This window comes from Phyllobates terribilis, unplaced genomic scaffold (genome assembly GCF_046119375.1).
Source record: "Phyllobates terribilis strain yellow unplaced genomic scaffold, ASM4611937v1 Scaffold_2__4_contigs__length_985480577, whole genome shotgun sequence".
In the NCBI taxonomy this organism is placed as follows: Eukaryota; Metazoa; Chordata; class Amphibia; order Anura; family Dendrobatidae; genus Phyllobates; species Phyllobates terribilis.
In genome coordinates this window covers 657,324,627-657,351,557 of record NW_027362762.1, presented here as the reverse complement: position 1 = coordinate 657,351,557, position 26,931 = coordinate 657,324,627, and the positions used below count along the sequence as shown (strand labels likewise).

At 42.1% G+C, this 26,931-nt stretch overlaps 2 protein-coding genes across 3 annotated transcripts in view; one reads left to right on the top strand and one right to left on the bottom strand.

The window, feature by feature from the left end:
* LOC141223046 (gastricsin-like) overlaps window positions 1-26,931 on the bottom strand; it is a 488,086-nt gene that overhangs the window by 402,094 nt on the left and 59,061 nt on the right. The gene's annotated exons all lie outside the window — the stretch shown is intronic.
* Window positions 9,050-26,931, top strand: part of PRICKLE4 (prickle planar cell polarity protein 4) — a 107,901-nt gene continuing 90,019 nt past the window's right edge. For both annotated transcript variants that reach the window (XM_073666748.1, XM_073666747.1), the window contains exon 1: window positions 9,050-9,192. The gene's annotated coding sequence lies outside the window, so the exon portion shown is untranslated. The remainder of the gene's footprint in view (window positions 9,193-26,931) is intronic.

Below are 26,931 nucleotides of genomic sequence, written 5' to 3'. Positions count from 1 at the left end.
AGCTAAAACTAAAACTTTTTCTGACAGTAACCATAATAAAATCACTAATGAATTACACAATACCACCCGTTTAATATACAGTATATCAAATCAAATGTGTGGTCTGTGACAAATTAAAAATTGGTTGCACTACCAGAACCCTTAAAAAAATGGTCTCGGAACACATTTAAGGTGCTCAACCAAATAACACATCATCTAAACGATCTTGGAAGTCGATAGTGGCGAGAAAGCCATGGTAGAGCTAACAGCAATATAACAAATAAATAAACCATTCTGGTGAATTGATTGGAAAAAGATCCTCTTAATAAAAGAGGCAAAATAGAAAAATGGTCAACGGACCTACATACGAGAATACTAAAAGGTGCAGACTACAAAATAGATCTTATAAATCTTTATTAATAAGTGTAAATTATATTGTTTGCTTTTCTCTGCCAGTGCATACCATTCCTGCTCAATTTCTGTCAGCTTCATTTGACTAATTGACTAATTAAACCTACATATGTGCCATTAGTTAATTAAAAAAATTCCACAGTATATACTGCTTCACTAGCTATGATTAAGTGCATCTTGGTAGCACGAAATGCGATCATAAAGATATTTTTTTCTATAAAAGCTGATGCATGCACAAATTTATTGTTTTAAATTAAAAATAAAAGTGACGTTTTAATTATTCTCAAGTGGTTCCCCCCACCACCACCACAGGCCTCTGTGCTGTTGAACAGGCTGCACATGCAGTCTGTCTACTCCTGATAGAATTTATACTAGAAAAAGTAATCACTTCTAATCTTTATCACCCCATTAACAATTAAGCTTCTAGTATCAAACAAGCTGTTCTCTGAACAGCTGGACACTAAAGCAAAAAAAAAAATTAGCCTCTTTTTGGGGCTCTATGCCAGCTATACCACCTTTATGAAAAGTTGCTCAAGCTTACTGTTATGACGTGTAGACACATGTGGCCCACCAGGTTAATCAAAATGGATGCCACAAAAGTGATGCGGTTTTCATGACGTTTTAATAATCCATAGACACATGCATTTAAAAAATGTATCTGTGCATTTGATCCATGAGACTCAGAGCAAGTCCTATTCTGATGTGTTCTTTGAATCAAATAGGGCCAATAAAATCCACTTTCATCAGTTAAATTGAATGAAAACCAGAATATATTGTTTTTAATCTGTTTCATATATCTTTAAATGATCAGTTGATAAAAGCCATTGATATAATAAAGTTCACGTCCTTAAGTTTTTAAAACTGATAAGAAAAATATGGATATAAAATGAATGATGCATCGAAGGAAAACTCTGTTTTTCATGTATGTAAAATGGAAACGTATGTGTGAATGTAGCCTTAAATGCTGCTGTCAGAGATTCACAGCAGCAATGATCAGAACTAGCTCTTAAAGGGGTTTTACACTACTAGGATAACCCCTTCTTGAACTAAATATTTGGCGCCGATAAAATAAAAAAGCCTAAACTCACCTGTGCCGGCACCATTCCAGCAGAGTTGGCACTCGCAGTCCCAGGGCTCTCGTGCGGTTCTTATGACATGTGAGCCCAATCAGCGCTGCCATCACTGTCTCTGCCTTTGTATGAATTGAACATGTAGATGCTACGAGGTTCCGGATTTTTAAGAAAATTTTGTATGGACAAAATGAGGATACTTAGATAAGTGAGATGAGACAATAGGCCAGTGTAAAGACATGCATTTTTAGGACACGCTTAAAACTGTGGGTTTTTGGAATTAATCGAATTGTCCTGGGTAATGCATTCCAGACAATTGGCGCAGCACGCGAGAACTATTGGAGACAGGAGTGGGATGTTTGGATTATTTGGCATGTTAGTCTTAGGTCATTAGCAGAACGGAGGGCATGGGTAGGGTGGTAAACTGAGACGAGGGAGGAGATGAAGGGTGGTGCTGAACCACGGAATGCTTTGTGGGTAATAGAGATAAGACTCTGTAGCGGATGGGCAACCAGGGCAGCAACGTTCATAACACAGAGCCATCAGTAGTACATGAATACAGCACCAGAACAACAATCACTACATGAATGTCACCAGAACCACTGTTCAGTTTCCATTAGGCTATCCACCAAATGTTGGACACCTTAATTGAATCCAAATGGCCCCCTATTATAAACAATATTAGTTTCCATTACTCTCCTTGTGTCTGACATTTCAAATATAGGACATCAGGGATAAATAGTGCTATTTGCCCCTTGTATTGTGAAAATGGTCCACAAACAATGAATGATTCTGTATCTAGCTTTGAAATTGCACTGGCTGTTGAGCTTCACCCCTAGAGAACATGACTTTTGCTTGTATTTTTTGGTGAAAAAGGTAAAAATTTTAGTGGAAGTGGCCGTCAGTGCTTGTTACCTGATCCATTGGAGGGGATGCGTTGGTGTGAGGAGTCCTGTTACCTTAGTCTCTAACCCATTCCTTTACTTGGGGGCTGAGAGTTCATTGGGAAGGGAAACCATTGGCTTTATCTGTCTAGGGCACCAAAATACCTTATCCCGGCCCAGGGCTAAACATATAACGTTCTTTTACAAGATGACATCTGTCTATGGGACCTGCATATGATGAACATCTATGACATGCAGTATCCTATAGTTTGCTAATATGATTTACCAACACTTATTATTATAAAGTAATTATAAAACTTACACCATCCTCACGCTAACAGAGGCCATGTGTTCTAAATGCAATATACTTGTAGTTGTGTGTTCAAGGTGTGCCTGCTGAGATGGTTTTCCACTGCGTCATTATAAATTAATTGCTAATCGACTTGACTTTTGTTAATGGTTGCACAGTTTTGCAGAAACATGTGGCCATTAATAATAGAAAAGCCATTTGCAATAAATTTCTAAGGCTACAGCTCAAAGCCACTTGTGACAGACCATTTTCCCTTGTGCACTAACGCTGCTTTTTTTCTACAGGAGTCTACACTGAAATACTAGCAATTTGTTCTTATTATTGCATTATTGCTGCATTTTATAATGTGCTTTCCCGTTATTTTATGTTTTTGCTGCGGCTTTGAAGCAGTGTATATTTATGCAGGGTTTTTTTCAGGGCAGAAACAAAGGGATCCGCAGGGAAATATAACAGTGTTTTTACATGCATTTTTTCAAACTCCCCATTAACCCTTTAATGCAGGGGTGGGGAATCTTTTTTCTGCCAAGGGCCATTTGGATATTTATACCATCCTTCGGGGGCCGTGCAAATTGTGTGCTATCTCCGCCCACAAAGTACATCCTGACCCTGGCACTGGCATCAGGACATAATCTTTCATTGCACGCGCCTCAGCGTTCAGTAGTGAACACTGCATGTGCGTGCTCACAGACCAAGAAGAAATTAATGGGCCGGCGGCCGGCAAAATACAGCTGCCGGACCAAGCACTGAGGTCCCTGGCAATCTGCCTGGGGGCCGGATAAAAGGTCATCTAAGTAAGAAAACACCAAGCGCTGCAGAAAAATTGCAGCGTTTACGGTATGTGGGAACATGGACTTAAGAAGCAGCTTCTTAAACTGTCGCACCTCTGACACATGCCCAATACTTGTGGGACCCAAGCCATACGGTGATAGCCTTAGGCTAAGCTCACGCAAGCATATAAAAAATTGCCTGATTTTCATCCAGAAAAAAACCTGACGATTTTTCATCCATTTTGTCATCAGTATGCCATCCGTATGTTCAATTTTTTGGCATCCGTTGTTATACAACAGCAGTTAATAAAATGTACAAGACTAAATACAGTTTCTTGTGTGAATTTCAATGTATCCGTAAATATTGGACAGTATGTAGATGATCTGCATGTAATACGATTTTTGTTTGCAAACCCACAGATTTAAATGGACGAGTCTCACCAGAAATATAGAAGTGACTAGTGCATGGTACAAATTTTTTTCAAGTGGACATTCAGTCTCTGAAAAAAATGATCATCTGTACTTGTGATGTCATTTTTTTTTCATGAACAGCACTGACTGAAAATACGGTTGTGGGAATGTACTGTTCCTGCAAGGTTTTCAACAAGTATTTGCACGTACAAGTATCTGTGACTCTGAATATACCTTAAGGCTTCACTCAGACGCTGTTTTTCACATACATGTTCTATTCGCTGTTCACATGTCCGTATTTTTTTGAAGACCATGTATTTACAAAAAAATCATAGAAACACATCTGTTTTTGACCAGTCATGGCTCAAACTTACCCTTACAAGTCTATGGGTCCATGAAAATCACAGACAGCACAAGTATAGCATCACTGTGCAGTACTGTGCGCTGTCTGAGATTAACATTGTAACAGATAGGAGAAGCTTTGTACTTTAATTTTTTCATCAGTGAAAATCACTGATGAAATTCTGATGGTAAAAAAGTGAAACACTGACCAAACACTGATGATACTCGGATCCAAAACACTGATGACATTCTGTTTTTTTTGCATACGTGAAAAATAACTGATGTCTGAATAAGGCCTTAAATTAGGAATACGGATTTTTTTTAGATCATTCTAAATCATACTGTTTAAACAGTATTAAGGCCTCATTCAGAAGTTAGTGATTTTTTTACGTACACAAAAAACTGTCATCAGTGTCTTTGATTCGCTTTTCATCAGTGTTTGGTCAGTGTGTCAGTTTTTTACCATTAGCAATTTTCCCATCTGGATAAATAAATTGCAAAGTTTCTTCTGTACAATACAATGTTAATCATGGACAGCACAGATGGCATCCGTGTGATTTTTACAGAACCATGGACTTCTATGGGGAATTTTGATCTGTAAGTTGAACCAAAAATAAACATGTTGCAGTGATTTTTTTGTGGACCACTCGGTTCGTAAACAATAAAACCCACATAAATGTGAATAGCAGTGGCATAACTAGAGTGTGATGGGCCCCGATGCAAGATTTGTATCTGGCTCCCTCCATCTTAGTATATATGTCCCTCACCCTACTATATATGCTCTCCATCCTAGTATATATGTCCCTCCTCCTGATATACAGGGTGGTCCAAAAGTAGGTGGACAGAAAGTGTAATAAGGTTATGAAGGGGGAGATTTATCAAACATGGTGTAAAGTGAAACTGGCTCAGTTGCCCTTAGCAACCAATCAGATTCCACTTTTCATTCCTCACAGACTCTTTGAAAAAAGAGTCTTTATTTCCAACAAGATGGGGCCCCTCCACATTATTCAAGAGTAGTCCGCGAGTATCTTGATGAAACATTTCCTAATAAATGGATTGGCCGAAGAGGCCCACTTGATTGGGGTCACCAGACTTGACCCCAATGGATTTTTTCTTTTGGGGAGTACTCAAGGACAAAGTTTATAGTCAAAAACCAAAAAGTGCCAGTGATTTGAAAAATTACATAAGAGATGCAGTTCAAGAAATTAATACCCAAAGAGACTTGTGCAAAAAAGTTTGTTGAAGCATAAGAGGCAGACTTCAAAACTGTGCAAATTGTAATGGAAAACAGTTTGAGCACCTGCGTTGATAAAATTTAAGGGCTTTTGTATTATTGTTCAGAATAAAATTTATTTGTTAATGTTATGCTTGTGTTAGTAAATATAATTTTATATATAAATCAAAATAAATATTATTTTCTGTCCACCTACTTTTGGACCACCCTGTATATACTGTATGTCCTCTATTCTGGTATACAGTACAGACCAAAAGTTTGGACACACCTTCTCATTTAAAGATTTTTATGACTATGAAAATTGCACATTCACACTGAAGGCATCAAAACTATGAATTAACACATGTGGAGTTATATACTTAACAAAAAAGTGTGAAACAACTAAAAATATGTATTATATTCTAGTTTCTTCAAAGTAGCCACCTTTTGCTTTGATGACTGCTTTGCACACTCTTGGCATTCTCTTGATAAGCTTCAAGTGGTAGTCACCGGAAATGGTTTTCACTTCACAGGTGTGCCCTGTCAGGTTTAATAAGTGGGATTTCTTGCCTGAGGCTGCGTGCCCACGTTGCGTATTACAAGCGTATATGCTGCGGAATTTCCGCAGCGTAAACGCTTGTAAAACGCATGTATATCCGCACCCCATGGTCCCCAATGGCATTCCGCAATGTCAATGCCCATGCTGCGGATTTTTCCGCAGCGTATATGCTGCGGTCAAAAATCCGCAGCATGTTCATTAATTTTGCGTTTCCGCATGCGGAATCAATGTGCGGATGGTACCCAAGTCTGGAGGAGAGGAGACTCTCCTCCAGACCTGGGTACCAAAGAACCTGTAAAAAAAGAATAAAATAAAGTTTATACTTATCTTCTGATGTTTTCCCTCCGTCGCGCTGTTGTGTGAAGGACCTGCCACGTCATTGAGTCATGTGACCCATCACATGACTCAATGACGTCACCGCAGGTCCTGCACACCACAGCGTGAGCCGCTCAAGACTCCGGACGGGGCAGAGAATGCATCGGAAGGTGAGTATAAACTTTATTTTTTACCATTCTGATTCTTTTTTTTTAACTATTACTTGGTCACACTATATAAATCCATGTCGGTTGCATGGATTTATATAGTGTGAACAAGTTGTCAAGCACTTTTCCAAGTGATGCTTAAATCACTTGGAGAAGTGCTTGATAACCCGCATGCGGAAATGCATGCAAATACGCTGCAAAGACGCCTCACAAACGCTTCTACCTGGCGGGAAAACCGCATGTAAAATCCGCATGCGATTTTCCCGCCAGGGAGAAGCGTAAAAAATATGCTTCAGTTCCACAACGTGGGCACTTAGCCTTATAAATGGGGTTGGGACCATCAGTTGTGTTGTGCAGAAGTCTGGTGGATACACAGCTGATAGTCCTACTGAATAGACTGTTAGAATTTGTATTATGGCAAGAAAAAAAGCAGCTAAGTAAAGAAAAATGAGTGGCCATCATTACTTTAAGAAATGAAGGTCAGTCAGTGCGAAAAATTGGGAAAACTTTGAATGTGTCCCCAAGTGCTGTTTCAAAAACCATCAAGCGCTACAAAGAAACTAGCTCACATGAGGACCGCCCCAGGAAAGGAAGACCAAGAGTCACCTCTGCTTCTGAGGATAAGTTTATCCGAGTCACCAGCCTCAGAAATCGCAGGTTAACAGCAGCTCCGATTAGAGACCAGGTCAATGCCACACAGAGTTCTAGCAGCAGACATATCTCTTCAACAACTGTTAAGAGGAGACTTTGCGCAGCAGGCCTTCATGGTAAAATAGCTGCTAGGAAACCACTGCTAAGGACAGCCAACAAGCAGAAGAGACTTGTTTGGGCTGAAGAACACAAGGAATGGACATTAGACCAGTGGAAATCTGTGCTTTGGTCTGATGAGTCCAAATTTGAGATCTTTGGTTCCAACCACCGTGTCTTTGTGCGACGCAGAAAAGGTGAACGGATGGACTCTACATGCCTGGTTCCCACCGTGAAGCATGGAGGAGGAGGTGGGATGGTGTGGGGGTGCTTTGCTGGTGACACTGTTGGGGATTTATTCAAAATTGAAGGCATACTGAAACAGCATGGCTACCACAGCATCTTGCAGCGGCATGCTATTCCATCCGGTTTGCGTTTAGTTAGACCATCATTTATTTTTCAACAGGACAATGACCCCAAACACACCTCCAGGCTGTGTAAGGGCTATTATACCAAGAAGGAGAGTGATGGGGTGCTACGCCAGATGACCTGGCCTCCACAGTCACCAGACCTGAACCCAATCGAGAAAGTTTGGGGTGAGCTGGACCGCAGAGTGAAGGCAAAAGGGCCAACAAGTGCTAAGCATCTTTGGGAACTCCTTCAAGATTGTTGGAAGACCATTTCCGGTGACTACCTCTTGAAGCTCATCAAGAGAATGCCAAGAGTGTGCAAAGCAGTCATCAAAGCAAAAGGTGGCTACTTTGAAGAACCTAGAATATAAGACATATTTTCAGTTGTTTCACACTTTTTTGTTAAGTATATAATTCCACATGTGTTAATTCATAGTTTTGATGCCTTCAGTGTGAATGTACAATTTTCATAGTCATGAAAATACAGAAAAATCTTTAAATGAGGTGTGTCCAAACTTTTGGTCTGTACTGTATATGTTCCCCTTCTTGGCATATATATGCCCTCCATCCTAGTATATATGTCCCTTATCCTGGTATAGATATTCCCCATCCTGGTATATGTATCCCCCAGCCTGGGCTCCTTCCTGGTATACTGTATATATCCCCCATCCTGGTATATGTCTCCCGTTCTGCCGCTGTTTTTTAATGCATAGAAAAAAATAAACCATTATACTCACCTTCCCTCTGCGCGGTGTCCTCTTTTGAAGCCGGCAGCTGACTTCAGCGTGCAAGCGATGGGAGCCCATGATGTCACTGCCATGCATACGCAGTCACGTGCACGCCGACGTCAGCTGCTGGCCTCTGATTGGCCGGCAGCGTGTATTGCCGTGCATGGACCTGACGAGTCTCTGCGCTGCAATACACTTCAACTGAATGTGAGTCCGAGGATGTACATCCAGTAGAAAATTGAGCTGGCATCGGCGGGTCCCCACCTGCACCGGCAGTCGTGACCTCTGCGACCGCGGTCAATTTGCCCTGGTGAATAGCCCTATAGATTATAATGGGTATGTGTGCTAGACATGAAAAGCATAGACCACCTACTTGAATAACCAACGTCTGAGTGAGGTTTTGGGTTACAAGATGAGCAGCTCTAACACCAGCTGATAAGAACAGTTTATGAAATCAGGAGGACGCCCTGCTCTGCCATGGGGTAGTTAATAATGCAGAATTGCTAAGAAGACTCTGCCAACAGTGCCCTGCTGAAAAAAAATGCCAGCTTATAACAAATGCCAGCTTATAGCAAATGCCAGTTTATAGCAAATGCCAGGCGTACAAAAGGGTACTGTGTAATTTCTTTATGCCCTATGCGCTAATGTCATCACTGAGGTCCGAGAGCGCTGGCCATGAACAGTGACTGACTGACTGTCACTAAGCCGCCGAGGAAAGACTGTGAGGAAAAGAGGCTGCACGAATCTCGCAGCCAATGAGCGCTCTGCAGAGTTCCCGCCCTCCGCTGCTATTGGCTGCTCCGCCGCTGAAGTCCCCGTGAGGAGGGGCCGGCAGGTAGATGTAGTTCCTGATCTCACCCAGATCCTGTTTCTTTTCCGCTCAGTGGCTGCAGCAGGCGGACATCGCGGCGTCCAGTCTCTGTCACCTCCTGGACACAGGTCAGTTAATGGCTCTACTATTCCATGGTGAACAGGACCAGTAAATAGCTCTACTGTTCCATGGTGAACAAGGCACCATGGAGTGGAGGGAGCAGTCACCTGCGCGCCGGTTAAACCCGGCAGTTCCTGGCTGTGCACGGGTGTGTTCTTGGCATTTGTCGTGTTTATGGCTGCAGACAGATGACATTGCTCAGGTTACTCACTTTCTACAGCTGTTAGTAGAGAAACCAGTTCTGGTATAATAAGAACTGTTGTATAATTCTGAATTTCACTGTATTATGTCATAACCCTGCGGCTGGCATTAGTCGGGCACCAGTCGGCCCTGAGAGGCTGCTTCATGCCAGTCTGTGCTAAGCTCACCTCTATGGGTGCTTGGATGGTTAGGAAATGTTAAGTAATCGACATGTCCTCATGATAGGACGGTTGTGATTATACCTGCAAGACCTATGAGAGTTTAAGAAGGACACTTAGCACCTCCTAATTGCTGCAGGTTCACTGATTCTGGAACAGTGTTTCTTTTTTTTTTTGTTGTGCCCCCTAGTAATTAACAGCCTAGTATGCAAATGTTCCCTTCATCCAAGTGGGTGTCCACCACAGAACTTCACTGTGGGCATTTCCTTTTTTCCCCTCTATGATGCTGTACAATCAAAACACGGCCTTGTCATAGAGGGGGAAAAAGCAAATGTCCCCTGAGAATGATCAAATAGCAAAATAAAGGAACAAACCTAGAAAGGACAAAATGCGTAGGGTCTAGTGTTGAGCGAGTATGTTCTATTAACCCTTTCGCCGAGTATGCTCGGGCCGAGCTCCGAGTATTTATAGCTGCTCGGTGATATGGTTAAATCCCTCCCGTGTGCATGATTTGCAACTGTTTGACAGCTTTATTACATATGAGGAATGTGTAAGAAATTGACAGTTTTATTACATGGGAGGAATGTCTAACAGTCGCAAATCATGCACACGGGAGTGATTCAACCATATTACTGAGCAGCTGTAAATATTCGGAGCTCGGCCCGAGCATACTCAGCGAAAGGGTTAATAGAACATACTCGCTCAACACTACTAGGGTCTTATCTGGGTAAATATGGAAAGGAGTATGCACTCACCTTATGTAGCTGCATGCACACAACCACTGAAAGAGACTTAGGCTGCTGCCGAACCACGAGGAAGGAATCAAAGATGCTGGAACAATGTGGGTTTCACCTGCGCCGCCGTCAAATAATAAGACAGGAATCCGGAGATCAATTTCTGCGCTTTGTTGGTCAACGTGTTTCAAAGTGATTTTGTCGTGATGAAGAAGTTTGAAACCTCGAAACTCGTTGACCAATAAACAGCAGAAATTGATCTACAGATTCCTGTCTTATCATTATTTGATGGCAGCGCAGGTGAAACCTACATTGTTCCAGTATCTTTGATAGCAAATAGTATACTAAATGCTTATACGGTATATGGCTATGTGCCCACGTTGCATTTATGCAGCAGAAAATTTCTGCTGCATAAATGCAAGTCCTCTCCCGGAAAAACGCATGCGGAATTCCGCACGCGTTTATCGCGCATTTTTCGCGCGTTTATCACGCGTTTTCCACATGCGGAATTGCCTTGCGTTTTTTATGCATTGGACTAAGGCAATTCCGCTTGCGGAAACGCAAAATTAAATGACATGCTGCAGATTTTTGAACGCGGCATAAACGCTGCGGAAAAATCCGCAGCATGTGCATAGAACTTGCGGAATCCCATTGGGGACCATGGGGTGCGGATATACATGCGTTTTTCAAGCGTTTACGCTGCGGAAATTCCGCAGCATATACGCTTGAAAAATGCTATGTGGGCACACAGCCTATAAAATTGAAAAAATGACATCTTTCAATGTCATTGTTTTCCACAGCGGTTTAGGAAGCTGTAAGACAGTTTGGACATACACAGACTGGGTTTACTTAGGCACTTTATAGGGTATTTGTATGGAGTATAACTGTCACAGAATATGCGTGTGGATAATATATGAAAACACGTGGTGAAAAAAGTTGAATGGAAGACAAACTAAAATTCCATTTCTGACTGGTGCTGTTTAAGCATTCTAGTGATCAGTGTAGTATTAAAGGGGTTGTCTGGCCTCGCAGCCTACCCAGTCATGACTGACAGTGTGGTGTGCTTGCAGTCAAGATTCCTGGTGCAAGTGTTTGGTCACGGTACTACATGTATCTGATCTTCATATTTGCGGTCATGTGCTGGCTAGACTCATTCTCTTCTCTCAATGGCACTGAATGCACATCAGCTAGTATTAATGGGAAACTAACTCATCAGTAAACGTTCTGTACTCCTAAGAATGTGGCATATTACTGTAGACGACAACAGTTGTGCTAATTGAAGCCAAAAAAGGCTGTGTAGCCCTGTCCTGAAAGAAGCCTGCCATAAGAATTACCTCATCAAACATTGCTGTCCTAGTTTTTAATGGGATAGGCTCTTAAATGTATTATAATTATGTGCCTTGTAGTACAAGTTATTTCAAATATTACTATCATGCAGCACATAAAATAAATGTTATTGAAATTATTCAAAGATTCTAAAAATATCCTTTGTTTTGGGCATTTCTGACTTAGGCCTCATTCAGATGTTGTTTCTGCTTTTTATCTCGTTCGTGAAAATAAAAATTGTCATCTGTGTTCTGGATCAGATGTATATCACTGATTGGTCTGTGTGTTCTTTTTTAACCATGAGTGTTTCATCATCGTTTTTTCTCATGCAAAAAAAAACAACTGACTTTTTTTCACGCTTCTATCAAATAGTAAAAATGGACAGCCTTGGGATGCCATCCATATGTTGTCCTAGTTTTTCAGGGGCTTGCTTGCATTGACGAGTTTAATCTGTGTCGAAGGACACTCAGTCCACAAAAAAAGATGTGAAAACAATCATAGACTGTAATGGGTATGCGTTCTATCCATGAAAAATAGGGATAGAACACATTTCATGAATAACAGATGTCTGAATGAAACTTAAAGGGGTTGTCCCATGAACAAAATACATTTGAATCACTTGGTCTTGGAATAATAAGTTCCAAAATTGGGTGTGTTAAAAAAAAATGTTCCTGTGCTGAGATAAACTTGTAAGGCTATGTTCCCACGATGCAGAAATGCTCAGGATTTTTTCCTGAGCATTTCTGCATATTCCTGGCAGAAAAAACGCATGCTTATTGTACATGCGTTTTTCCTGCCAGGAACATGCGGATGTGAAGCGTTCTTCACATGCATTTCCGCATGTGGGTTGTCAAGCGCTTTCCAAGAGATTTTAGCATCACTTGGAAAGTGCTTGACAACTTGGTCACACTATATAAATCCATGCAAACGGCATGGATTTATATACTGTGACCTTTAAAGAATGGTAAAAAATAAATCTATACTTACCTTCTGATGGCCCCCGGAGTCTTGCTTCGCTCCGTCCTGGCTGCCGGACCTACCGTCACATGACTATAACGTCAGCGCAGGTCCTTCAGTCCACCGCGAGTTGCCGGCAAGTGAAGACAAGGAGACCGGGGGCTATCAGAAGGTAAATATAATATTTATTTTTTATTTTATTCTTTTTTTCACAGGTTCCATGGTACCCGGGTCCGGAGGAGAGTCTCCTGTTCTCCACACCCGGGTACCATCCGCACATTGAAACGCATGGATTCCGCATGTACAGATGCAGTGATGCGGAATCCAAGCGTTCCAATGCCAGTCAATGGCGGCGAAACCGCAGCGCTTCCGCAAAATAATTGGTAGTGCTGCGTTGTTTTCCACAATGATAATCCGCAGCGGAAATTTCCGCAGCATGTGCACAGCACATGCGGATTATCATTGGGGAACATGGCAGACCTTCTACCAAGCGTTTTTTAAGCGTTTCTGCAGTGTTTTTGCCACTGCGGAAACGCTTAAAAAAAGCATCGTGGGCACACAGTCTAAATGTGCCTGTGTAATGGCTGTGTCTGACCGTGTAGAAACCTTATCTGATATACCACATCTCCTGGCCAGGGGAGGAAGGAAAAGCGCGTATATAGGCAGGACAGCATGGGATCTCAGCTGCTGCTTTCTGTGGGGTAACATATCTAAAAACAGGCAGCAATAGCTTTACCTTACGGAAAGAATCAGCAGTGAGCTTGTGCTGTAATGTCTGTATCCTCCCCTGCCCAGAAGCTGTTGTATGTGCCGACAATGTTCCTGTGCGGTCAGACACAACCATTACACAGTACACAGCGGGGGCACATTTATAAGAATATCTCAGCACAGGAAAATTTTTAACACCTCCAATTGTGGAACTTATTTTTATTCTAACATCTATTGATTAATATATACTTTGCTTGTGGGTAAACCCCTTCCCAAAATATGACGTTCTAGGTACGTCATATGCCAGCTTCTTGATTTTAATGCAGGCTCACAAGCTGAGCTTGCATCTTTGTCATCAGATGATGGCTGTGATAATCATCCATCATCTGCCTCTAACATCCATAGGTGGAGCAAAGCTCTACTCGTGGCTGTTAACCTGTTAAATGGCGCTGTCAGTCTGTGATAGCGACATTTACAGCACGCTTGCAGGGGAGGGGAAGTGCCGTTCTATTCGCCCATCAGCGATCCTGTGACATGATTGCAAGGCATCGATGGATTGCAAAGACGGCCAGGGGTCTGCTGAAAACTGTTGTACCTGTCATGAGTACTTGCTGTGACAGTCAGCTGGTGTGGGGCCGGGAGAGAGAGCCGAAAACCTCACTCAGTCGCACCACTATGCGCCTGAAGCTTATGAACTTTAATTGCTAATTAAACAACCAGAATTCAGATTTCTTCACTAAAGGTATCTATTGAATCTGTATAACAGCGCCATTATGGCCATGCCTTTTACTTTAACATGCATGATCTTGATGACAGGTTCTCGTTGATGAAATTTTAGGTGGGGTTACCCCACCAATCATCTGAAAGAATGGGCCCTTTGACTTCATTACCTGACAGCAATGCAGACATGGACTGCCTTTGTTCTGCTGATCGTTGGGTGTGGAATACACACAAGTTAATGGCCTTTTGTTATTTTTTGTTACACGGAGAGGATCCCTTGTTAACATGTGATATTACTGTACAATCTCTACATTATTTTGCTTTTTTAATTTTTGGGTGGAGCAAGCAGTCAGTGCAGCAGCTATCTAATACAAGTAAAATGCATTTGTGATATGAAAATCTCTTGTGGGGATTTTCATTTTAAAGAATGTAGTAAGTCAAGTTTTGTGGTTCGAACTGTGTAAAAAGTATAGTCTGAGGAGGTCCTTGAACTAAATAATCACCCGTCACCCAATTCACCCTTGAAATATTCTATCGTTTTATAGTCATCACTAAGAATCTCGCAAGTGTATACAGTAGTTACAGAAGTTATTTTTTGTTTATATAATAAAACCTCTGTTTTTGTAAAACCATAGCATGATTTTTAAAATTGTCTGGGATAAGGAAAAATCTGTGTCTGCTTTTTCAGACAACTTTGACCCTTGATTGTAGATGCATATGTCACATCTGTCACTTTCACTATAATATAGGATGATAAAGGGGGCAATCGGGGACATTTTATTTTTTTCTTTTATTTTCTTAGCTTCTGCACTACAGATCTTCACTGTGACCAACTCTGACAAGATCTGTAGCATAAATGAGCCTGTCATGGCCGGCGATGATGCTGAACTCTGCCCAGAATGCTTGTGATTGGCTAATCACTACTGACTGGCCAATCACAGTGACCATCAGCAAGGGATGGCAATGATTGGTCCCATGCAAGCAAGCCCTGGGTTACGATTCCGAGCCAGCCATGTTTGTTATGCTGACTGTTGAATGGCTTGACGTAACTTTGTGTTAGATATCGCTGAATCACTTGCAGTCCTGATGTACAGGTACATAATTTTGTGGGAAGGGGTTAAGGTTGAAAGAAGAGTTCATCCATAACCTAACATATTGATCCAGTGGAAGACAAAAATCCCATAAGCCAGATGCTAATTGACCTATATTAGAGGTAAAAATGTTGTGGACTGGGGTTCCACACAGTCTTGGTACTGCAGTCCACCCTTATCTTTGTCTGTTTAGTCATGGATGCGCTTAAAATAAAAAAAACTTTGTTGCATAATCCCCTTCCAGCACAGGCCGCTGGGTCAGAGGACTGCTGCAGCAATCAGGAAGTTAGAAGTGCTTGTCATGAGTTGTTTCTTGCTTCTGGAGCCAGTGCAGACCTCAAGAGAGGCGTGAACAGGATCCGTGGGGTGCCAGAAAGGGAGTATGCCCCTGTTTATATTTTAAGCGTATCCATGTTTTAGGGCTCATACTCACTTACGGGAAAAACGGATGAGTGCAATCCGATAAAAAATCTGATTGCACTTCTACCAATGTTAATCAATTAGTAACATCTCATCTGCGATTTTTTTTTCTCAGCTGAAATCGAAATGAGAAAAAAATCACAGCATTCTGCGATTTGCCACGTATCTCGGACGAGACTTGCCAATGCAAGTCAATGGGTGCATGAAAAAAATTACACGGCATTTAAGTGCCGTCCGATTTTCACACACCCGTCTCTTTAAAAGCCGGCAATTCATCATCCGGTGTACTGTAAAATCACAGCGGTCCCCGGCTGTGATTTTAGAATAGAAAAAATAGAACACACATAGAATAGATAGATATAAAGATGTCAGTCACATACATAATTAATATAGTGACAGCGTTGGTTACTGTACTTGTCATTTATTTTTAAAATTGTAGCATCGGCCTCTGCCCCCGGCCAGGCAGAGACGCCGTCTCCCTTACCGCCGTGGTCCTGGTCCGGCGTCTTCCGGCCTCCCTGCTGCTGCTGGTGCACGCAGCTTCCCGGGCATTGTGCTTAGGGCGCGCGCGCGCTCCCTCCCTCGTAGAGGAGCCGCACACGCCGTCCTAAAAGTCCCCGGCCAATGGCCGGAGGACTTTCCCTATTTAAAGCACCTCCTCCAATATGGAGGTGTCCGAGCAAGGTTGTTGCTCTGTATTCTAACTGTTGCTTCAGCCCTCAGGCCCCTCTGTTCTTCAGTCCAGCCCGCCAGTCTGACTACAATCCCACCCGACAGTCTGTCTACAGTCCAGTCCACCAGTCTGTCTATGGGCTCTACCCGCCTGCTTACCTGGAAGCACCTGCCAGTTACCTGCCGTGTCCGCCAGCCTGCTTACCTGGAAGCATCTGCCAGTTACCCGTTGTGCCCACCAGGCTGTCTACCTGGAGCACCCGTCTGGCTATCTGCCGAATCAGCCTGCTTATCCACTGTACCGGTCTGTTTCTGCCATCTGACCCGTGGGAGTCACCTGCTCTCATACAAGGTCGGTCCCAGAGTGGCACCTGGTTCCCCTGCTCGGTCCTTCCCTCCCTCCCTGGTTCATGGAGTCGACTGAGCTGCCGTGCAACCTTGTTAAGGTCGAGTAGGTACTTAGTCACGCCCCTCTGGTCCCTCCTTGCACCGCAGCACAGAGGTTTCACCACCCGGACCCGTAACAGTTTGCTCGGGCCCCTCCATATTGGAGGAGGTGCTTTAAATAGGGAAAGTCCTCCGGACATTGCCCGGGGGGTTTTAGGACAGCGCGAGTGGCTCCTTTAAGAGGGAGGGAGCACGCGCACGCCCTAAGCACAGTGCCCAGGAAGCTGCGTGCACCAGCAGCAGCAGGGAGGCCGGAAGACGCCGGACCAGGACCGCAGCGGTAAGGTGGACGGGGCAGAGATGCTGATGCTACAAAAATAAAGAATTTATTTAAAAAAGAAATTGGCGTGGGGTCCCCCGTAATTTTATTGTCTAGCATAGGTTAAGCAGACATCTGGGGCAGATGTATGAAGCCTGGGAAGGGGGTAATACCCAGTTAGCTTCCCAGGCTACTAATATCAACCCCCTAGCTGAATACTTAGCCTTTACTGGCTATTAACCCCTTGACAACCTTCCGTTTTTGCGTTTTCATTTTTTGCTCCCCTTCTTCCCAGAGCCATAGCCTTTTTATTTTTCGGTCACTATGGCCATTTGAGGGCTTATTTTTTGCGGGACAAGTTGTACTTTTGAACTGGTTTTTCCATATCGTGTACTGGAAAATGGGGAAAATTCCAAGTGCGGTGGAATTGCTTTTGCGGTGAAATTGCAAAAAAAAAGCAATTCCACGGTTGTGTATTTTTTTTAATTTTTTTTTTACCACGTTTACTGAATGCTGAAACTGACCTGCCATTGTTATTCTCCATGTCATTCCGAGCTCGTAGACCCCAAACATGTATAGGTTCTTTTTTATTTAAGTGGTGGAAAAAAATCCAAAGTTTGCTAAAAAAAATGAAGAAAAATAGTGCCATTTTCCGAGACCCGTAGCGTCTCCATTTTTTGGGATCTGGGGCCGGGTGTGGGCTTATTTTTTGCTTGTCAAGCTGATGTTTTTATTGATACCATGTTGGGGCAGATATAATGTTTTGATCGCTTGTTATTGCATTTTATTGCAATGTTGCGACGACCAAAAAAAGTAATTCTGGCGTTTAGAATTTTTTTATGCAGTTTACCGATCGGATTAATTTTTTTTTATTTTGATTGATCGGGTGATTCTGAACGTGGCGATACCAAATATGCGTATGTAGTTTTTTTTGTGTTTTTTTTTTTTTATATTATTTTGAATGGGGCAAAAGGTGAGCGATTTAAACTTTTATATTTTTTATATTTTTTTAAAATACTCTTACTTTAAAATAAAATTACTCTTTTTGCTTGCTTCAATAGTCTCCGTAGGAGACTAGAAACAGCAGTTTTCTGATTGCTTATACTGCATACAAGCGTTGAGCAGATCGCCTGTATGCAATAGAAATGCTCACTTGCTATAAGTGCCGACCACTGGGTGGTGCTCATAGCAATCGAGACATCACAACCACAGGAGTCTGCTGCAGACCCCAGGTTGTCATGCCCACCCATCGGTGACCAGCGTTCGTGTGATGGGGTTGATGTCCGCTTATAATGCCAGCTGACATCAAGCTCAAGTTAGTAATGAAGAGGCGTCTATAAGATGACCCCATTACTAGCCCCATAGTGAGGGTGAAATGTAAAATAAAGACACCCACAACGTAAAACCACTCAAGGAATTTATCTAGAGGTGTGGTGAGCACCTTAAACCCCCAGGTGCTTCAGAGAATTTACAACGTTGATCTGTGAAAATTAAGAAAAAATATTTTTCCCACAAAAATATTTTAGCCCCAAATTGTCATTTTCACAAGGATAGCAGCATACCGCCAAATTTGTTGTGCAATTTCTCCTGAGTACATCGATATCCCATATGTGGTCAAAAACTACTTTCGCGGCACAGTGTAAAGCTTAGAAGGGAAGAAGCGCCATGTTGGAGTTCAGATTTTGCTGGAATGGTTTGAGGGTGCCATGTCACATTGGCAGAGCCCCTGAGGTGCTCTCCATTTTACAAACGACACTCCCTAATGAATTCATCAAGGGGTGCAGTGAACATATTGACACCACATATGCCTCACAGAATTTTATACCATTGGGTGGTGAAGAAAAAACAATTACATATTTACCACTAAAATAATGTTTTAGCCCCAAATTTTTATTTTTTTAAGGGCTAGTAGTAAAAAATGGACTTCAGTTTGTTGTAAAAATTTCTCCTGAGTTCGCCAACAACCTGCATGTAATCAGGAAATACTTTTGAGGCACAGTGCAAAGCTCAGAAGGAAAGGATCGCCATACTATAGTTCAGATTTTACTTCTATGGTTTGCGGGTTCCATGACCCACTGGGAGAGCCCCTGAGGTGCCAGAACAGCAGAATCCCTCATAAGTGACCCCATTTTACAAACTACACCTCTCACTGAATTCATCTAGGGGTGCAGTGATCATATTGACACCACAGGTGGGTCACAGAATTTTATACCATTGGGCAATAAAGAAAAAATAATTACATTTTTACCACCAAAATTTAGTTTTAACCCCAGCTTTTACATTTTCACACGGGGAAGTGGGTAAAAATGGCACCAAAATTTGTCCCACAACTTCTGCTGAACGTGGAAATAATCCATATGGGCTGTACAGTACTGTTTAGCCATAAGACAATACCCCTTCAAGAATTTATCTACAGGTCTAGTGACGATTTTGACTCCATGGGTGTTTTCCAGAAACAAGCAGCAGTGGATGTTGTTGATTGAAAACTGAAAACTGCCGTTGTAGTGACCAGTATGTTGTAGAGACCAGCTCATGCTTCTAGAGACACGCACCCGTTAATTAGGCAGGCTTTCACAGCTACAGAAATGGCAAACGTGGGCGCTAAATGTGGTTTAGGCACACTGTGGCTCAGAAGGGAGGGGGGCATTTGGATTTGGGAGCTAAGAATTTGCTGAATTTCTTTTGGGGGGCGAGGAGCTATAGCGCATTTCCAGAGCCTTTGTGCTAGCAATAACGTGGAAGCCTCATATATTTCCATCGACAGATGATGGACCTGAGTAGGGGCTTTTTTGTGGACTGAGTTGAAGCTTTTGTTAGGAACATTTTACATAACATTTAGGATCGCATTTATCCTGCACTCTACACTGAGCATTTATATCGAGGTTTACATCTAAATCTCCGCGTGACGTGATTCAGATGAAACCCCCGAAAGATCCATTCACTATAATGAGGTGGCAGAGTTTCTCTGGACTGCGTCTGGCCTCTGTTCAGCATTGTCCTTCTTTTGAGAAGCGCACAATATTGTGGCCAACGGCACTTTCATGTACGCCTAAAAAGATGGACACAGCTGGATCACAAGTCAGACAGTGTCCACAGTGCCTCCATCTGCCTCATTATAGGGAATCTTCCGCCAGGGTTCTGTCTGAATCCAACAACAGTTAAAGAATTGGTTTTATTTATTTTTTACGCCATTCCTTATGCGACTTTATTATTCCGGTCTGTGCGATTACAGCGATGCCAGATTTATATCGGTTTTTATGTTTGGCTGCTGTCACACACTAAAAATACACTTTTGCAATTACAAGTTTTTGCATCGCCATATTTTAGTAGCCATAATTTTTCCATATTTCTGCTGACAGTCATGTCAGGGCTTGTTTTTTGCGGCATGAGTTGACATTTTTATTGGTACAATTTTCGGTCACATGATATTTTTTGATTGCTTTCTATTACAATTTTTGGGAGGCAAAATGAACCAAAAACAGCAATTTTGGAATTGTTTTTTGTTAGTTTTTTTTTATGCCGTTCCGCGTGTGGTAAAATTGATAAGGTAGCTTTATTCTTTGGGTCAGTACGATTGCAGCGATACCACATTTATATAGTTTTTTTTTAATGTTTTGGCGCTTTTACACAATAAAAACTATTTTATAGAAAAAATAATTATTTTTGCATCGCTTTATTCTGAGAACTATAACTTTGTTACTTTTCCACCGATGGAGCTGTATGGTGGCTTGTTTTTTTTTGCGGAAGAAGATGACTTTTTCAGCGTTACCATTTTTATTTACATTCGTCTTTTTGATCGCGTTTTATTCCACTTTTTGTTTGGCAGTATGATAAAGCATCTTTTTTGCCTTTTTTTTTTTATGGTGTTCACTGAAGGGGTTAACTAGTGTGACATCTTTATAGGGCGTGACTATAGGACTTTGCCATCTTCTGGCATAAATGCTTTGATGAATTGGGGTATATAGCTACAGCTATCCCTCCCTTCTTTCCAGGTTTCTACTCACTACTTCATAAAAACTAATCGGGTTCATTGCTAACTTCTGTTCATAGTAAAATTATGCTGGCTATCACAAGCCCCTGAAAATTTTTCCCACAATGGATGCTACCCAGCAAAGAAAACACCTGGAGCCCTTTGTGAAATTGGCACTGCCTTACCCTTGTGCCTGTCACTTGGGAGTCTACAAGTCATTAGACATGAGATGATGATTCTATCTAATATCAGTGGGTTTGGGTGATTGTAATATGTTATAAAAATAACTAAAGGTCCTTAAAGGGGTTTTCCCATGAACAATAGTTCATTTTAATCCATGACGGTGTCTGACCGTGTACGGAACATACCACATCTCCTGGGCAGGGGAGGACGCGAAAGACAATACAGACATTACATCAGGGGATCACAGAGGATTCATTTTGTGAGGTAAAATATTGTTTAAAAACAGGCAGTGAAATGTTTTACCTCGGAAAATGAATCCTCTGTGATCCCCTGCTGTAATATCTGTATTGTCTTTCGCGTCCTCCCCTGCCCAGGAGCTGTGGTATGTTCCATACACAGTCAGACACAGACAATTATTAAAATGAACTTTTGTTTGTGGGAAAACCCATTTAAGGGCCTTTAGTCTTGGGTGTTTCCACATGGATCCACAGTGGTCTGTATATTATGCCTTTTATATAAAATAAAAATTAATATAAATGGCAAAGTTATCCTGCGAGGAGACATTGTGTGGGGAACATCAAGAACGTAATTCACGGTTTAAGAACCTACTGACTGCCTGTAAACTGTATTTGAACTAATGGGTCCAGCAAAAATCGTGAGACAGACCCAGTTTGTTTGTCTACATCGTGAAAGTTTGCAGGTGGCACGACTTATCTATGCAGGGGAATGTGTTTTCACTGCTTCAGATCCAAATGTAGCATGGTTTAAACCAGCCTGCTTCTCTGATATTTTGCACCTGTTAACTATAGGTGTGCCCTAAACCAGTTTTGCGAAAAAATGTCGGTATTAGTTATGTATAGTTTGTTTGTGTGTATAATTTACAGTGTAGATTTGTATATGTCTTTTATGTGTGTTTGGGTTCCCCCAAGATATCAGCAAAACAGGATTTGTGAGGCTTCCTGAGTCAGGAAGGGAGTGTGCACTGTCAGCAGAGAATTTAAAAGGACACCCAACAGGGGAGAGTGGGTGATTGGGGGGAGGTGTGTAGAATTCTATGCTGTCAAACAGAGCTAATTCTGTAATAATAGGTGTGGTATTTGAGATCAAAGTAAACTAATGATATTCGTCATTTATACTTAAATTTATATAATGTGCCTTTTATTGCATTTGACAAACCTCATATTGTGATAAATGTGTGTAACAGAAAAGTGTGTATGCAATGGAAAGTGAGTAAATAGGAAGAGTGCAGTAGGAAACAAAAAATATATTACATAGGTACCTAGAAAAACCCTAAGGCCATACTCTTTAAGTATTTGGTCAGTATTTGTAAGCCAAAAAAATCGCACAGCACACGGATTTTTACACATGCATCTCATAGAAAACCCGACAGTTCATCAGCCTCGTACAGTAAATTCACAGCGCGAAGCAGCAGAATAGATATATAGGTAGAAGAAAAAAATGTCATGTGATCCCTTGAATTTTTATTAACCAGCTGAGGGAAAGCGAACAGCTGGGGGCTGATGTTTATAGCCTGGAAAGGGGTAATACCCATTGAGCTTCCCAGGCTATTAATATCATCTCACAGCTGTATACTTAATCAGTAAAGGCTATTAAAATGGGGGACCTCCCAAAAAAAGACATTGGGTCCCCCTCGCCCACTAAGAACAAGAGCTCTCAGCTGCCCCAAAAATGGAGCATCTAAAAGATGCGCCAATTCTGGTGCTTAGCCTCCGCTCTACCCATTTTCCCTAGTGCAGTGGCAAGTGGGGTAATAGTATTGGAGTTGATGTCAGCTTTGTGTTGGCAGCTGAATAGAGTCCTTTATTTGAAATAATGACACTCATTTATTGAAATGAACACTCCCTGTCCCTCTTCTACCCATTTATATTATAAAAAGGAAAAATAATTAAAAAAAAACAAACATATTCCTCACCTGTCCGACGAGAAGATAATCCATATGTCCCACAACATAAATCCATCTCTGCTACATCTGGATACATAGCTGAATGGTGGCATGATGCGACTGTTGAGCTATGCATCCAGGAGGCACTGAGCTGCACATGATAGCGCAGCATAATTGCCTCGCAGTGTCTTGAGAAAGGTGAGCGGAGTCCATAGCCAATGAACTCCTTTCACCTCACTGATGTCAGCGCGAGTGTGAGAAAGTTCTCACGCTAGCGGTGACGTGAATAAGGTGAGCGGAGTTCATAGGCTATGAACGCCTCTCACCTTTATTCATGAGGCAAAAATGTATATTGTTGAAGGCTAAATTACCACATTAATTGCTTTGCCGCATATGCACATGGACATATACATAGGAGGTTCCATCAAAATATAAAGCAACATAGATGCCCTTAAGTACAGCCCATTGTAAAGGATAGATACCTCAGTAGCCAAAAATGAAAGCAAAGTGTTGATTGAAAAAGATATAGCCATAACAGAGCATGTACACATGCACACTTGATGCTTGTTTCACTGAGGTTTTGTCTGGGGTAAAGAAATAATGGAAAGCGACTAATCAAGTTGCATATCTGGTAATGTGTAGTCAGACACCTGACCAGTATCAAGGCACAAGTTACTAGATACCTGGAATTCAATGTAGGACACCAGAGCCTGCACAATAAACTCAGAAGCAGAGATGCTAACACGATTGAACAGTCAGGTGATCAATGGCATTGGTTACATGATCACAGCCATGATGTGTAAATAGTTCTGTGATTTACAGATGCGGTGTGAAAAGGAAATGGGGGGTGTTTATACAAGTGAATGTTTGGGTGCTGTAGCACTGGTCATATGATCGCAATCATGATTTATACACAGATATGTGGTTGCAGATGCGATGAAAAAGAAAGTGTTAATGCAAATGAATGATTGGCTGGCGTGGCAGGTGACATGGCAGGCAATGACCTCTGTATCACATGGCATACCACACGAGGAAAATAAGAGAAGAATAAGTGACTAAGGCTGTGTGCCCACTATGCATTTTTTAAGCGTTTCCGCAGCGGCAATTCCGCTGCAGAAACGCTTAAAAAACGCTTGGTAGAAGGCCTGCCATGTTCCCCAATATTAATCCGCATGTGCTGTGCACATGCTGCGGAAATTTCCGCTGCGGATTATCATTGCGGAAAAAAACGCAGCACTACCAATTATTTTGCGGAAGCGCGGCATTTTCGCTGCCATTGACTTGCATTGGAACGCATGGAATCCGCATCACTGCATCTGTACATGCTTATTCCAGGCTTTTCAATGTGCGGATGGTACCCGGGTTTGGAGAAGAGGAGACTCTCCTCCGGACCCGGGTACCATAGTACCTGTAAAAAAAAGAATAAAATAAAAAATATACATTATACTTACCTTCTGATGGTCCCCGGTGTCCATAGCGATGCTTCCTGGCTTGCCGGCAGCTCGCGTTGGTCTGAAAAGGTTCTGCCATGACGTCATTTAGTCATGTGACCGGTCACGCGACTGCTGACGTCGGCAGGTCCTTTAGTCTACCGCGAGCTGCCGGCAAGCCAGGACGCATCAGATAAAGACACTGGGGGCCATCAAAAGGTAAGTATAGATTTATTTTTTAATTTTTTAACATTCTTTAAGGTCACACTATATAAATCCATGCCTTTTGCATGGATTTATATAGTGTGACCAAGTTGACAAGCACTTTCCAAGTGATGCTATAATTGCTTGGAAAGCGCTTGACAACCCGCATGCGGAAATGCATGTGAAGAACTCTTCACATCCACATGTCCCTGGCAGGAAAAACGCATGTACAATCCGCATGTACAATCCGCATGTACAATCCACATGCGTTTTTTCTGCCAGGGAGATGCAGAAATGCTCAGAAAAAAATCCTGAGCAATTCTGCATCGTGGGCACATAGGTTATTTTATAAAAGACTTCTTTAGGCTATGTGGGTAAAAAGCATTATATTAGCTTAAATCGTTTAAAAGAATAAAAGCTCATGACATGATCAAAGACCATGTACAGTTAGGTCCAGAAATATTTGGATAGTGGCTGAAACTTCTTGATTTTGGCTCTGCATGACACTGTTTTTTATTTAAAATGAAACTGCATTGCAATTGAAGTGGAGACTTTCAGGTTTAATTAAAGGGGTTGAAGAAAAATACCCTATGAAATGTTTAGGAATTGCAACCATTATTCTACAAAGTCTTTTTATTTTAGGGGCTCAAAAGTAATGAAATTAACTTTACTATAAATAAAATATTCATAATTAATACTTTGTAAAGAATCTTTTGCAGGCAATGACTGCCTAAAGTCTGCAAACCATGGATGTCACCAATCTTTGGGTTTCCTCCTTTGTGATGCTTTGCCAGGCCTTCACTGCGGCTGGCTTCAGTTATTGCTTGTTTGTGGGTCTTTCTGCCTTAAAGGGAACCTGCCTCCAGAAAAAAATGCTATTAACCTGCAGATATGGGGTAAATCTGTAGATAAATAGCGTTATGTTGACTGGCGCCTGCACTTTGCCTAACGCTGTGGGGAGAAAATTAACTTTATTTCCCCAGCAGTGTTCCCGTTTCAGTCATGGGTTCGCAGAGGTTCAGTCACTGCTCTGAGTATACAGAGCGGCTTCTATAACAACACCCCCGGCACTGACTGATAGCTAGCCCTAATGCTAGGGGCGTGGTTACAGCTGCCTCTCAGAGCAGTGACTGAACCAGCACTGGCGCCGCCCCTGTGACTGAAACTGGCTCTGCATTGGGGCCGCCTGTCAGTCAGGGCTTGGGGCAAAATTTCAGTCACTGGAGCGGCCCCGGTGCAGGTTCTGTCACCACTCTAAGTATACATCACGGCGGCTGTAACCGCACCCCCGGCCCTGACTGACACTGGCTCTGTATTGGAACCGGCTGTCAGTAAGAGCAGGGACACGGTAATATCTGCCGCTCTGTATACTCAGAATGGTTACTGAACCAATGCCGGCGCCAACCTCATGACTGAAACCCAACTGCTGCCTGGGAGAATAAAATTACATTTCCTCCCAAGAGCATTCGGCTACGTGCAGGTGCCTGCCAGCATAATAACGCTATTAACTTGCAGATTATCCCCTTAGCTGCAGGTTTTATAACGTTGTTTTTGGTGACAGATTCCCTTTAAGTTTTATCGTAAGCATGTGAAATAAATGCTTGATGGGATCGAGATCTGATGATTGACTCGGCCATTGCAGAATATTCTACTTCTTTGCCTTAAACTTCCGGTTTGCTTTCGCAGTATGTTTTGGGCCATTGTCCATCTGTACTGTGAAGTGCTGTCCAATCAACCTTGCTCCATTTGGTTGAATCTGAGCAGAAAGTATCGCCCTGTAAACTTCACAAATCATCTGGCTGCTTCTGTCTTCAGTCACATCATCAGCTTTTGAAATGTTTTTATAACCTTTTCCAGACTGATAGATCTCAATTACTTTGTTTCTCATTTGTTCCTCAACTTCTTTGGATCGCAGCATGATATCTAGCTTTTGAGGACCTTTTGGTCTACTTCACTTTGTCAGGCAGGTCCTATTTAAGTGATTTCTTGATTGAGAACAGGTGTGGCAGTAATCAGGCCTGCGTGTGGCTAGGGGAATTGAACTCGGATTCCCAAAGATGTAATAAACCACAGTTAATTTATGTTTTAAAGAGGGGGGGGCAATCACTTTTTCACACAGGGCCCTGTAGGTTTGGATTTATTTTTCCCTTAATCATAAACACCTGCATTTTCTGTTTCCTTGTGTTATCTTTGCCTATTATTTAAATTTTGTTTTGTGATCTGAAACATTGAAGTGTGACAAATATGTAAAAGAACTAGATGGTGGCCCGATTCTAACGTATCGGGTATTCTAGAATATGTATGCGGCCGACTGGGCGCAATGAGCAGAGTGGTGTTTAAATTTGGCGCCAATAATGCTGATTG